Here is a 15,881-nt window from a genome sequence, read left to right on the forward strand (position 1 = left end):
ATAAAATTTTTTTATATTTTGTCCATCTCTCCCTCGATTGTTAGCACAGGTGTCGCTATAATCGATAATGATGCAGGCATGACATGAGTCGTGATAACAACATTCTTTTTATCATGCACTTAATGTGAACCATTGTCTATTTCGGTTATAGGCATTGTGATTCTCTGCTGTCTAATTATTATGATGTACTGCACTTGAGGGGGTCATTTTGCGGACAATTTAATGATTTTTTATAATTTTTCGGTTCACTAGAGAGCTTTGATATTATTATCAATTTATTGGATGGGTGTCAAAGTTTCTAAAAACATATACATATAGTACTAAGAAATATTTATTAAACATCATAAAAAAAAATTTATTTTGGCCATCTCACCCTCGATTGTTAGCACAGGTGTCACTATAATCGATAAAGATGCGGGCATGACATGAGTCGTGATAACAACATTCTTTTAATCATGCACTTAATGTGAACCATTGTCTATTTCGGTTATAGGCATTGTGATTCTCTGCTGTCTAATCATTATGATGCACTCAACTGGGGGGGGGGGTCATTTTGCGGACACTTTAATGATTTTTTATAATTTTTCGGTTCAGTAGAGAGCTTTGATATTAATATCAAGTCATTGGATGGGCGTCAAAGTTTCTAAAAATGTATACATATACTAAAAAATATTTATTAAACATCGTTAAAAATTTTTTTACTTTGTCCGTATCACCCTCCATTGTTAACACATGTGTCGCTATAATCGATAATGATGCAAAAATGATATGAGTCGAATTAACAGCATTCTTTTTGGTCTGCATTTAAAATGAAGAAATAAGTTTAAGAAGAGAATTCTGAATAAAAATAAACAGAAAATTTTAGAACCAAAAAAATTAAATAAGCTTTAAACTGATGATAAATGAGGCTAGCTTCATTATTCATTTGTAATATTTATTGAAATAATCAAGCAAGCAATAAATTGTGTAAAATTTTTTATTTCAATAAGGATTTTTTTTAAGAAATTTACTCAGTTTTAGGGAATTTTCAAAAATATGAAAAACCAGGAGAATTTTTATTAAGCCAGTAGAAACTGGCAAAATCCAGTAGTCTAGTGGTAAATCCAATAGAGTTGGCAGCTATGTATTTATTCCATAAAGACATTACAAGTTATGCCTGTTTTATATTGTAAAAACTATATTTGGGAACAATCAATTAAGTAATGAGAAAAATTATAACTTATTAATTTTCCTTTTGAACCATTATAAGATTATCTAAAATTGATCCAATGACAAAAAAGTAATTATTTTTTAATTTGGGTTAAGGCAATGGATATAAAAAGCAATCACAAAAATTGATTAGTGCAGTAGAAACCATTCATGGCTACAACATAAGTAATTTAAGCATAGAATAAATTAGTCTATAAAAACTAAGAGTCAACTATGAAATGCTAATTTTTTTTTCTTCAAAATTTCAAATTGTAAAAAAAAGAAAAAAAAAAAAATTACAATAGGTTTAGCTGCTATTATAGAGAGAATCTTGTCATAATTTTAAAAAAAAGTCAGCATAAGAGAGACTTTATAGTTAATTCTTGGTTTATATCAGCTCATTTGATTCAATACTTAAATTACTAATGCAACTATGAAACGCTTCTTCAGGGTGGCCACTCAAAACAGATTTCAAATTTCCCTGATTTTTCCAGGTTTTCCAGGTAAAAATCTTAAAATTTCCAGGTTTGTGTTTTTTAACTTTTTTCTTATAAAGTGTAGGATGTGTACAAGAAAAGTGTCTGTATTATAAAATATCTTATTCAAAATGTCATTTTTTTAAACATATCTTGAAAAACAATCTATTTTTTTACAAGATATTTTTTATTATTTTTTAATGTTCTGGTACAACATTAATTTTTAACAAATTAAGACGTGGAGAAAATATGCTTAGCTTGCAGAATATATTGTTTTTATTGAATAATTTTAATTGCTTTTATTGAATTTAATGTGATACTTTAAGTAGTATTTGCTCAAAGTGTACCTACAAAATGACAAAATCAGAATAACCAATAAAACCTTGGACAAGTATTGTTTAATATATTTTCATTAAGGAAAAGAAAACCGTTTCAGGTGATTATATATCAATAATTTTTAATAATTACAGTGACTCCCAAAAGTGCTCACTCACTTATAACTTATATTGAAATAGGAAATAAAAATTCAATAATTAAAATGAATATTTCACAATGGGTATTTGATAATAAGATGTATAATCTATTCTTAGCAAAACTGCACGGAATATTTTAAAAACAAAGCAAACGTTAATTTTTTAATCAAATAGTAACAAAAATTCTACCCCACGAAAGTCATCGTACATTTAAATGTTTTGGACCTCAGAATTAAAATTATCGTCAATTGCTTTTTTTATTTAATTATTTTTCATTAAATTTCTTATTTCTTTATTAGCAATTTAGTATCAAACCTATAATAGCAAAATTATATTTTAACTTTTGCTTGCTAACTCCGTAATATTTTATTTTATCATTTAAAAATGACTTGTGGTCGTAATAAAATAGACCAAATTTGATTATTTGTCTTCATAAGAGGTAAATCAGTGATGAATATGTTAAATTAGTTTACTGTATTCAATTGAACTGTGCAATATGTGATAAAATGCTTAAAAGAAGGACTTCATATCAGAGATTAAAATTATAAATTTTGTGGAAAAATTAATAAATTTGCAATTGAGTGTTGTAAAAGTTTCTGCAAAAATTTTAAAAAAAATATTCTGCACGAATTTCACCTGACAAAAAAAAACTAGTTACACGTATTTTCAACCATTAAAAGCTATTGTAGATGCTAAAGGAAACACCACTAAATGTTAATTTAACGAAAAATTAGATTTACTAATAGACTAAGTTTTTTCTTTAAAAGTGTATGATGACTTTTGTGGGATCAAGTTTTTGTCACTTTTTGATGATTGATTCTTAAAAATAAACTTTTCCTTAGTTTTTAAAACATTTCATATTGTCATTTAAAATATTTCAGTTTTGTTACGATTCGAACACATTTTTTATCATTAAATATACATTCTGAAACATTCATTTTAATTAATGCATAGTCTTATTTCATAGAAAGTCATAAAGTGTATCAACAGTTTTGTGAATCACTGTAATTACATTTCAACATAAAGCTGTACTATATACTGCATTATATAGTATTTCATCTTACCAGTGCTTTTCATAAAATTCACTGATCATATTTTCCTTAAACCAATATCTCAAGTCAAATTTTTAAATAACGGTATTTTGAAATAGCATTTTTATTTTAAAAGATTCAGTATAAAAAAATAAATGTCAGAAATGTAAAATTGTCTAATTTTTAGTTCTATACTCTATAGAAGAAAAAAAAATAGATAAAATTCCTTAAAATTTATACTTTCTTGATTTTTTTCTTATTTAAAATTAAAACATTTAAAGAATTCCAATCTAAACGCACAGTTTTTTAGTTTAGCATAGTTAATTGTTTTTGTTTGAACAACTGGAATCTTGTACAGTGCAGAACTAAAACACAAAGTTTCGTTTTCCTTCTCCTGACTAAACACATATGAATAAAAAAAATATATTTTATGTATATATATCATTTAACATGTTTCCTATATATTCCTTATTCATTGTCAGCTTTTTGAGGTAAAAAGAGGAATAGTTTTGAAATATCATCTCTGGAATGCAAGCAACATTTACGAACTTTCGATATTATGATAACTATACAATTCGAATTTTTAATCAAAAAACTAATATTTACCAACAAAACCGTAAAATTTGATATCAATATATAGTTAGTTCTAAAAAAAACTTCTTTCAAAATAAAAATATACTATAAAAGGTTAAAATGAAATAGAAAAAATTAGCATTAATGCAATAATTGTAACAATTTGTCGAGAAACATTGCTGTTAGTGATGGGGGGAAATGCGTGATTGGTTGGCTTGCTGAGAAAAAATAATTTACAGATTTCTTTGAATGGGAGTTCAAAAGCTTTCAGAAAAATAGTGCAATATAAGAGTGCAATATTATTATTAAATTATAACCAACTAACTTTTAGAGAATTTAATAACGTTAAAAATACAAAAACATTTTCTCATTTTGTCAAAATAGAAAAAAATTACCACTCTCAATTGCGAATAAACTTGAATCATTGTGTGAACAAACCCACGGACAGAATTTAAAAACCGAATCCACCATAATCTTTGCTTTTCCTAAATTGCACAGTCCCATAGTCTGCATACTACATTTGCATGGGAGAATTTTATGTTGTATTCTAGTTTAACAGGGTTATAATGGAGCAAATTTTGAAGAAAGCAAAGTAAGTAGATGATATTATAACTGTTTGGAGATACATTTCTGTCTAAAAAATGTGGGTGTAATGGATGAAACAATTTAAATTAAGAAAATTAGCAAATAATTTAAATTAGTGAAATTAAAAAAATATATATAAGAAAAAATTTCCAGCTTTTCTTTAAAATTTCCAGGTTTTTATCCATATTTCCCTGATTTTTCCAGGTTTATTCCAGTATAAAAAAAATTCCCTGATAATTCCAGGTTTTCAAGGTTTTCCAGGTGGGTGGCCACCCTGTTCTTTCAAAGTATAACATCCTTTTTTTTTTTAAGCTTTTTTAAAAGGATCAAGCTGATTTTGAAAATGAACAGCTCAACTTAAAGATTAGCAATATAATTTGAATGAAAATAAAAAAAAAGTGGAGATAGTTCTTAAAAACAATAAATCATATTTCAATAATAACAGAAAACATTAACTTAGGTAATTACGAACACCACCTAAAGAAAGCAATACTATTCTGAAAAATGGACAATGCTAAAATACAGTAGACAATTTAAATTAAAAATATTTATATTTGCAAGAAAGAAGAAGTAATTTTTAATAAGATTTAGTACACAATTTCAGGTATTGACATCATGAATGCAAAATGTAATACTGTTAAAAGTTGAAATAAAACTGTGTAACAAAACAACAAAATATAATTTGTACTCTCACATCAAAAGCAAATAACAGACCTATACAGAAGCTGAAATCTGTATTTTCACATAAAAAAAAATCTGTAATGTACACTTGCAAGTAAATCAGCAGATTTATGCTTAAAAATTATCAATATCTTGAGTGATAATGAAAAAAAAAACTAAAATGAATGAAAAAATTTTTGTAACTAAATTTTGTAAATTGTAACTAAAAATGAATGAAAAAATTTTTTTCATGATCAATGCACACATTTAATTTTGATAAACATTTTTAATGCATTATACCAAAATGGAAGAGCAGTATATGGATTTTTTTAATGAATTATAATTTGAAATGTACAGCAATATTTCTTTGTAGTTTATTTAATTCCAAAATTGTAATATTTTATTGAAACAGGTATGTTAGAGATACAAGATTTTACAGCTCCAAAATTCAGTAGGAAAGCTTAAATAAAAAATATAGTAAATTTACATGAATAAAAATCTTTGAAAAGAAACAGCTAATGTTATGTTTAAGGTAGAATGGGACAGTTCTTTTTTTAAACACAAGAACTTCAATATCATTAATAGTTCAAATAAATGAAAAGAAAATAATCTTAATTTTGTAAATTAAGGTACACAATATTCCACAAGGACATAGGTACAGTTCAATTTAAAGGATCCTATATTTAATACAATATGAAAACATTAAAAAAAATTGATACAGACAATGGAATCATTCATTAACTCATAAGGAATAAAAAGAAAAAGAGAAAATTATGCACTTTTAAGTAGAAACAAACAAAGTGAAGTAGGATTTCAAACAAAATAAATTGCTTCACACCAAACTTAAGAATTCCCATGATCAACAAAAAATCTACTATAATTAGAAAACTTGAAAGCACAGGCAAATAGTTTTAAAAATACATAATCAGTGTACAACATTAAAATTTCTTTTTAAATTTTATTTATAACAGTGTAGAATTTCATTGACTTGGAGTCAGGTATCGTACCCATCAGTACCAGGTGACATTTAAAAAGAATGACTGATGCAGACTGCTTTGATTAATGCTAATAAATAGCTTGCAAGTATAGAAAAAAAATCCTGAATAGCTTTAAACCAAGTGCTTGAATATTTATGTACAATAAATGAAAGAAAGATTTAAAATCAGACACAAAACAGGATTAATTTTTTTTGGCCTAAACGTAAGATATTTAACTCCAAGTTGCCTCAATGCATAACTAAGAAAACTTTAGAAATTAATATTTTTTTGATAAGATTTTAATTATAAAAAAGAGCAACTTTTGAACTGTCCTAATTCTAAATGGCAAGATTTAAAACTGGAAAGAGATGAGTTAAAAATAGTTAATGAGAAATAAAAATTGAAAAAAGCTTTATTTTTGAATTTTTACAGTTCAAAAATTAATCACCTAATTTAACTTGAATTTTTTAAACATAGCATAATATTCCTAAATAATTCACAAAATATTTATAATTTACAATCTAATGATGATTAGATTGCAAATTAAATTAAATTATAAACAGCTTAGTAATCTTCAAATTAAATTATCTTAACAAATTTTATAAAAAATTGAATTAATGCTAAAGAGCTTTAACTTTTAACTGGTATCTCGACTTAACTTTCGGTACTTTATGAAACAACCCTCAATATTTTGAGGATTAAAACTCAAAAAGGGTAATATATATATTTATTCCTGTGAAATTGTGTTTTGATGTAACTTAATTTATTGCTTGCACTAACATACCTTTCCAAATATTGTACATTGTATCTCCTGCGGCAGAATTTTTTTGAGCTTTATGTGACAACCTTCTCTAGCATTAATATTTTTTAAGATACTTTTAATTATAACAATTACTAATTTAAAATAACATTGTGTTTACAGAAGAAAGTATAGAATAAAACGTATAAAAATTTCTTGCATTTTGTATTTGGAAAAAAAATTAACTAATCATTTCCTCTCTCAAATTTTGTAAATCATTACAAAAATTAAAATTCATAAATAAATTATAATTAGTACATAATTTAACGTTACATTGCTATTACGTTACATTATCTAGTAATTGATATCAACTTCATTTTAGATATTCGTGACATTCTTAAATTAGTATAAAAGTTCTACATTGAAAAAAAACTCACAATTTTAGAATGTTTAATATTAGTAGAGCTTTATGAATTTTACAATAGTAAAACTGTTTTAGAATATGTGGGGGAAAATATATAGAAATTTACAAGTCCTAAATGATTTTTATTTTATAGTGAGAATTTTTGAAAGTATTTTCTTACTCCACCATATTTTTGTTTTGATTTTTTCAACATGATTTTTAATTTTCATAAAATAGGAACCACTTAAAAAAAACCTAGACAGACCTCTGATAAACAAGGTTTACTTCATTTAGCATTAATACTTATTTAAGCAAGCACTGAACTGCATAAAATCTATTTTGATACTTTTTTCAGAAAATTTCTTAATAATTGGGAATTTTCAAACCAAGAGAATAATTAGCAAAATCCGATATAGTTGGCAACTGTTTCTTAAGGTATAAGTTAGCATAAACATAACTACATAAGTTTATATAACACATCATTAAACATAACTCTCAAATAATGAAATACAAACATCTGAAAGGGCAACTTTTTAAACTATGTAAATCAGGTAGAGTGGTTGGATGTTTTTTCTAATCAGTTTGTTCAGCCAAAAAATGAAATCCTAATAAAAATTGTTTATAAATATTTCTACAACAGAATTATGCTTGATAAATGAAAACATTAATATTTTCTTCGTCCCTTTCCATAAATTTGTGTTCTATTAACCACTCAATTTGTTCTTTTATCATCTTCTTGGAAGGTAAAAACATATTGTTAAGAATTTCAACGAGTTCTGTTTGTAATTGAGCATTAGTAATCTTTTTATGCATCTTCATGATTTACACAATGGCTTCCTGCAAACACAAGGAAAGGAAATTAATTTAACAGCATATTTATGAAGAAAAAAAAGAAATTTTAAGCACATTTTTAAACAAAATCTCAGGATTTAAAGCATAAGAAATCAAATACTATAATTTTATAGATTTAAATTGCTCTTTTTTGCTAATATTTTTATACTATTGTATATTAAAAACGTTTTTCAGTGCAAAACTTTATCTTATTTCATATAAAAAGAGTACACATATAATTATTATTATGCTCACAAATGCTAGTAAAACACACAGCAGTTCAAAAATAATATTTAAAATGCAAAATACAAATAAGTGCTTCATTTCTAAACAGCAAGTATATGTTTATGTAATATAGCATTACAAGGGACATGGTTAAGAGCTAAACTGAAAAATAAGAAAAAGGAACAAAAATATTGAAGACAAAAACCACAATACTTTGAGTCAGAATTTTTTTTTTTTAAATTTAAATACTTCCAGAAATGATAGGTAAAAGCAAAGCTGTTATACTCTGCATTGTCATATTTAAAGACTTTAAATTTAAAAAAACATGGTTTTTAAATATCCTAATGTATTTCAGATGATATGGGAAATTCGAATTGTACATTTGAAGATATACTTTTTAAGGCAGTGATTCTATCGTGTTTTATGATAATTATTGCTTTTGCTTAATTATATTTATTGCTTAATTATATTTCCATATAATTTTTAAAATTCGATACTATTTACTACAACAATCAAATCTTGAAATGAAACCCGCATTTGAGGTAAGCCCTTTTTGCAGAGTGGTAGGATTTAGTCGTTGATCTGTTTTTTTGGTAATTACTGCAACGGATTTCAGGATTTTTAACTGTCTTTTTTAAATGAGATGACGATTTACAAAATGCAATATAGGAAATTCGTGCAACAAAATGTGAGAACATTTGAATAATATTAGAATAAAAAAACATTGCATGTTCAATAAAAGTAATTTCCATGTTTTATTTCTCGTTTTTTTTGTAAGCACAGCGTTTTTGTTACTTTAAATTAGTAACATACATCTTTGTTATTACTGAAAGTACCTTGCAGAAAGATATTAGCGCTAGAGTTTTGTCAGAGATAGCCCAAAAAAATTCTGCCCCTCGGCTCACTGCTATAGTTACACTTTGTATAATGTTACAATGACTCCTTTATTTAAATCTTTTCTTTAATACCTTTATTTACTTTTAGTTTTAAAACTGTTTGAGATTAATTTATGCAAAATTTTCAAGTGATTTTTCTTAAATTAAGAGACTTTTCTTCTAAATTTTAACTAAATACATTAGATATATTTTGTCTGGCAAAAATTTCACTTTTTTTTCAAAAAGAATATTAACTTTCTGTTTGTCCTTTATTGCTCGGTCAGCACGGTCATTGCTTTTCCTGTGCAGTCGATAACAGAACTTATATTTTATTTGTATAATATGCAAATTATCACAACTGTTAAGTTTCATGTTTAATCGCAATAAACTGTTTCTTTCACAATGCCACCAGATATAAATATTTTCACCTTTGTTGTAATGCATAGTTGCATGCACATTTTTTTAAAACATAATTCTTGCTCGGCTTCATATTTTAGTCTGTTATTTTATCTTTAATTTTATTATGCTTTCAAAACTGAATTAATGAATCAGAATTATCAACCTGACAAAATAATTAGATATAGAAATTAGATAGATTCATAAACAAATGTGATAACTTAAAAAATGTTTGGGTAATCATTGCTAAAATTATAGTTAATAAATTTAATGTAAAACTGCGTCCAAATAAAACAAATAATAAATTTAATAATGCACTATTTATTCAGATTACCTAAATTAACTCTTAAGAGATTTGGAAAGATGGTTAGCAGCTAAAAAGTTCGGCTCAAGATTAAGGAGTTGCTTATGTCCTGTGGTAAGGAGGGCAAAAACAGAGCAGATGAAGTTGCGTGTAGAAAGGATTGGAGCAAAAAAAATTAATTAAATAAATAAATAAATAAATAAAAAAAATATACATATTTTCCAAATTATTTATTTTTCAAAGGCGTCTACTTTATGTTGAGAGAAAATTTTTGTTTTGTATCGTGCATAAAATTTTGATGGCTGTTAAAAATATTAAACCCTACAAGATGCCGATAATAACTCGTGTTATTTATAATGATATAATCATTAACTTAGCTTTTGATATAAATTTTTAAATATTTTTTTCATTTATGGTAAAATAAAAACTTTGCACTGGCATTTAGCACACTTTTTTGATACCAGATATAAATCTATTGCATTTGCTGTGAATTGTTTGCTGTATTGTCTGTCATGAAATTATTTAGGAGGTAAATTTCAATGGAAATCCATACCATATTTAACATATACTATGCAACTTTTCACCAGAAAACAAACAGAGAACAAAACATTCTTGAGAACAAAAACATATTATAATATGAGAGTGGAAACATGGAAAACTTTCACCAAAAAGTGGATTTCTATAAAATAATTGTAATAGATGTTATAATTATTTAACTTGAATCTCAATAATTGATTACTGTTATTGACACAATTAAGACTGATTGTTTTACAGGTATGAATATAGGAATTTTCAATTTTTTTTTTGTAAAAAATTTAAACTTTCACTGCTTTTTAGAGTTAACATGAAATTCTCTGACAATTCCAAATTTTCTCTCACCTATGGGAGCTCTATTTATTTATTCTTGCTCAGCTTTGTAGTTTAGTTACTTTTACTATTTTTTGATTATTTAGATTTTACAAAGCAAAAGAGCTTAAAAATAAAGAACCTCGAAGCAGTATCACTTTTTGAAACTTGTGCTATAGTCCCTGTGTCAGAATTTTCTGCAAGATACTTTTAATAATAACAAATATATATGCTACTAATTTAAAATAACAAAAGCGCTGTGTTTACAAAAACGTATAATTTTTTTTAAATTGAACATGCAATAATTTTTTATTTTAATACTATGAGTGATATTCTCGCATTTTGTTGGAGGGCACAAATTATTTCCTTTTTCCCATTTTGTAAATAATCATCACAATAAAAAATAATTAAAAACTGTGAAATTGCCGAAGAAGAGATCGACAACGAAATCATGCCAATCGCACTCCAAATCCGTGTTTCGTTTCAAGATTAGGTTGTCGCAATAAGTAATATCGTATAAAGAATATCGGATTTAAAAGCTATGGGGAAATCTATAGCAATAAATGCGAAAAATTCGATAAAATTATTGATTTAAAAGTAAATACTCAAATGCACGATTCGAATTTTCCATATTGTTTGAAATGTATTGGGATAATCAAAATCCACGTAAAAATCAATATCAATAACTGCCAAAAATACAATCAAAACATTATATCGCTTTACGATACTACCGACAAAAATTGAGCATGTAAAAAAGAAATTATCTAAATGCATGATTCAAATATTATGTGTAAATTTTTGCAGAAAAGAAAAAGAATTTTTTTTTTAATTTTGAAAAGAAAAATTCTTCTGCAATAACTCTGTAATGTTCTGCGACAATGTCGCCGCAATTCTGCCACGGGGGCTATAGTTATTGTTTTCTTTGGACTATATGATGTCACCATTCCACTATGTTGTTGACTCTCTATCATTGTCCCTCTAGAGATCTCTAAAGACTGCTTTTGCCAATTCAAATTTCTTTTCCTGGGACCTCTTAAAGGCAAAGGAAGAAATGAATTAAAATTAAAAGATGAAATTTTACAAACCTGAGTTCTAAGTATTCCCAGCTGAACAATGCTTTCATTATCTTCTCTGCTTTTTTCTGTAGAGAGTTGAAGCCTACCAATTAGGTTTACTTTCCCTCTTTTCTGAGAGTTGTTATTTTTTCTAAAATAAAAATAAATATAAATAAAATCGAATGACAACAAAAGAAAATAAACCTTATGTAGGGTTTTAAGATTAAAAACTAACAAAATATAGCACAGTGTTTTGAAATATATTTACAACAGTTTAAAATCAGGGTTCCCACTCAATTTTTAAAAAAAAAAATTCAAGGACTTTTCAATGATTTTCAAGGAACTATTCGGCATTACAGTTATATGCCAACCAGATTTTACAATTACGTAGAAGCAAAATTTGTATATTTTTAAAGCACAATGCTTATTTGACAACAACAGCTAATAATACAAATGGTTGATAGTTACATTGCTGCTTAAATCACTTTGAAAAATTCCAATTAACAAATGAAAAAAAGAAAGAAACTCTGTTACTAGCCAACATTTAAAAACTAGCCTCAATCAAACGTATTGTGAAAAATTTAATGAGGTGAATTAGAATTAATGAAACTGAATGAATGAATAATGCATATTACATTGAACTAGCAGAGTAAATAATTGATAAAGTTTGTATAATTGCATGATTATTAAAATATACATACTTTTCTTATTATGTTAGATCAAATTTTAGGTCACAGGAAATATACAATTAGATAAAATATCAAAATATATCCATTTAGCATACTATCTGTTTCAATTTTAATAACAAATTATCTATTTTGTTACTTCAGAATATCAGTAATGTATTTTGAACATAATAAAATCTATTGTAGAACAATATTTTATGGATAATTAAATAAGATTTACTAAGCTTTATTTTCTTTAAAATATATCCATAAATTGTGAAGCATGATTTTAAAAATTTCGCGATTATGCATAATTTTCACTAAGCCTAATTTTTAAATTCCATTTATACGAATCTAGATATACTATATGTAAATCAAAATTATAAGAAAGGTGAAGTAAGACCAGAAGATTGCGTAAATCACATATCACAATGTGTAATTTGCAAATGACGTAAATCACAATGTGTGATACATAAATCACTTGAATGTGAATTCTGTTGCATGATTAGGTAATAGTTTTCATGTGAATAGTGATCATTATGATGCAAACTGCAATTTGTGATTCTTAAATCTCTCTATTGTGAATCGCAATGCCCGATTCTGAAATTACTTAAATATGTATCACGTTATATGATTCAGAAATAATTTTAATTGAAATCATGATGTGTGATTGATAAATCACTTTAATGTGAATCATGATGTGTGATTTATAAAATACCTTAATATGAATCCAGATGAGTAATTTGCAAATCAAGTAATATTTGATATGTGACTCTTTAAACACTTTCATTTAAAATCGCAATTTGTAGAATACTTTATACAGGGTTGCCACAGAAAAAAATGAACAAAATAGTTGCTTTTAGTAGTCTAAAGCATGAAAATAGTTGCTCAAAACTATGAAAATAGTTGCCTAAATAAAAACAAAAAAATTTCAATAATATGACTAAAATTTTATTGACTAAAATTTTATTAAAAGACTTAATTGTCATATACCATGATCCATTTAGTCAAGTTGGTGGCAAAAACGTTGATTCTTATATAAACTTTAGTGTTCTAGAACTAAATTTTTATATAAAAAAATTAAATACTTTTAATTACTAAAATTCATTCAAAATAATACTTTTTCATTAAAAAAACTTACTTTTTCTAAAAATTTTTCCCCTTCATGAATAATTGATTCAGCAAATATATATATACATATATTGTGAAATGTGAAGATTTATATTTGATAATTCATGCATCGTAATATCGTTGGGGTTTTTAAAATCATGCAGAATTTTGTAGCAATAACTGTTGAAAAAGCGATTGAAAAAGAAAATAGACTTACAATGAAATCTGTGCAAATTGAGCGCATTAAAAAGTGATGACTCAAATTTGCAATTCAAAATTTTAATAACTGTTTATTTTTAAGAATAAAAATTCATTTTGTACAGAAGATCCTGCGAACTGCAGGTTATCAATCAAATTTATGCTAAAAAGCATCACTAGGACCACAGAAAAGTCTGCCAATAGTCTCCTTTTCCTCAAAATAGTTACTTTTTTACCCTTTTCAGGCAAAAAAAGTTGTCAAAAATAGTTGCATATAGTCGCATTTTAGTCACCTGTGCCAACCCTGCTTATATGAATTCCGATCCGTAAATCAAGAATCAGTTTAATACGATTCACGATGCTTATTCATAATCAATGAAACCCTGTAGAACTAAATTTTATTTATTAGCGGTAAAAACTAAATTTAAAAATTTTATTATAAATGATAAAATTTAATCATCCTTTGTACATAAATCAAAAGAACAAATAAGATAACAATATTAACCTGTCGTAATAATGAAGTTAACACATTGAACATATTTCTAAATCGATTAAACACCATATATCATTTGAAAACTACGACTACAAAACCTAAAATTTGTTAGGAATCGCTTTCAAAACATTAGAGAGAAGAAGAATAATCTGATGTGAAAATCTAGGAGAGAAAAGTTTTGCATCTTCATCAACCTCTTTTCACTTCAAGCATTAAAAATCGCATCTATCAGAATTGCTATAATTTTCCTTTGAATTTATTTAGTATTTTTTTACTGCTTTTTTGTAAAAAAGATTAGTATTATTTCAATTCCTAAAAAATCAAGTATTTTTCAAGTACCCTATAGCAGAATTCAAGGTTTTTCAAATATCGTGGGAACTCTGTTATATGCTTAAAAATATTGTTACATTGCTGCATCCATCTTTATAAGGCAGTTTGTTTCATTTTCCTATGTTTTTGTCATTTTTTTCCAGACTGCACTGCCATGCAATTTTAAAATATATAAAAATGTATGACTTTAAAAAAAAACACGAAAAAAAATAAATTAAAAATTTTACTGACTGATGGGAAAAAAAGCTGCACTACCTATGTGGCAGAATTTTTTTGGGCTTTCTACGACAAACCTCTCTAGCACTAATATCATTCTGCAAGATGCTTTTAATAATAAAAAATATACATGTTACTAACTAAATTTAAAGCAGCAAAAAAATCTATTTGAATAAAATAAAATTGTATTTAATTTTTAAATGAATACGTAATATTTTTTAAAATTCTAATATCATGGGGGAGATTCTCCCATTTTACTAAACAAGAAAACACACAAATTATTTCCTTTTTCGCATTTCATACATCATCATATTAAAAAAAATATATAAATAAAAATCGTGTAATTTGTAGGAGTGACTATCGAAAAAAAGATAGAAGGCGAAACCACACGAATTAAATACACCACATGGATCAACGATAACATCGGCGCAAAATGAATGTGTCAAAGAATGTTTTCTTGATTCCGCAAATTGAATTTCGCAAACCAGAATAATATCAGTATATTTCAGAAATTCACCAGAAAATAAAAAATAACTGAGCAATGAAAGATATCGGGACTTCAAAAGAAACAAAGCAAAAATTCGTAGCAATAGTAGTCTCAATGAATGATTGAAATACCTTATGGATTAACGAGCAATGAATGGCAAATGAATGGACGAATGATTTCTGGAGGGAAAAAAATAAAATCTTTCAACATTTCTACAGAAAAGAAATTTTTTATTTCTTTATTTCTATTTCTGTATTTCTCATTCTTCTCACATAAGAATAGAAAAATCACAATAATTTTTTTCCCCTCCGATCTGCAAAAAAGGTATCTTTTAATTATAATTTTAGAGATAAAAAAAATTTTAAAAAATTTTCTACTTCCTAAAAGAAAATTCTTTCTGCAACTCTAATATTCTGCAACAATGTCACCGCAATTCTGCCACGGGGTGCATCATTAAGACAAATATCACATTTAAATAGAAGCGTGAAAAGTAAACGTGCTTACATGAGTGAAAATTCCTGATTAACCCAAAATAAAGAGTTGTCGTCAAAATCTTTGGTTGACCTGGCTTCAGATCCTGTGCTGGTCACATTCAGTAAGACTTGTAGTTTTAATTATGGAAAGGCAACCAATGACTGTTTTAAGAAAGGAAAAAAGCATAAAATAGAATGTCACCGAACTTAGATTAAAAATAAATTTAATACAGCAATAAACTTCAAAAGTAAAAGCAGAATAATAAAAGTGA

The 15,881-nt window shown here is 26.1% G+C and overlaps 1 pseudogene across 1 annotated transcript in view; it reads right to left on the reverse strand.

The window, feature by feature from the left end:
- Positions 1-4,064: 4,064 nt before the first annotated feature.
- LOC107439150 (cullin-5-like) overlaps positions 4,065-15,881 on the reverse strand; it is a 31,537-nt pseudogene continuing 19,720 nt past the window's right edge. The window contains exons 10-12 of the transcript XR_015431450.1: positions 15,641-15,771; positions 11,668-11,788; positions 4,065-7,942 (exon numbers count right to left, since the gene is read on the reverse strand). The product of XR_015431450.1 is annotated as a cullin-5-like (transcript). The remainder of the gene's footprint in view (positions 7,943-11,667; positions 11,789-15,640; positions 15,772-15,881) is intronic.

This window comes from Parasteatoda tepidariorum, chromosome 1 (genome assembly GCF_982258835.1).
Source record: "Parasteatoda tepidariorum strain Cologne lab strain chromosome 1, Ptep-v5.0, whole genome shotgun sequence".
Classification (NCBI taxonomy): domain Eukaryota; kingdom Metazoa; phylum Arthropoda; class Arachnida; order Araneae; family Theridiidae; genus Parasteatoda; species Parasteatoda tepidariorum.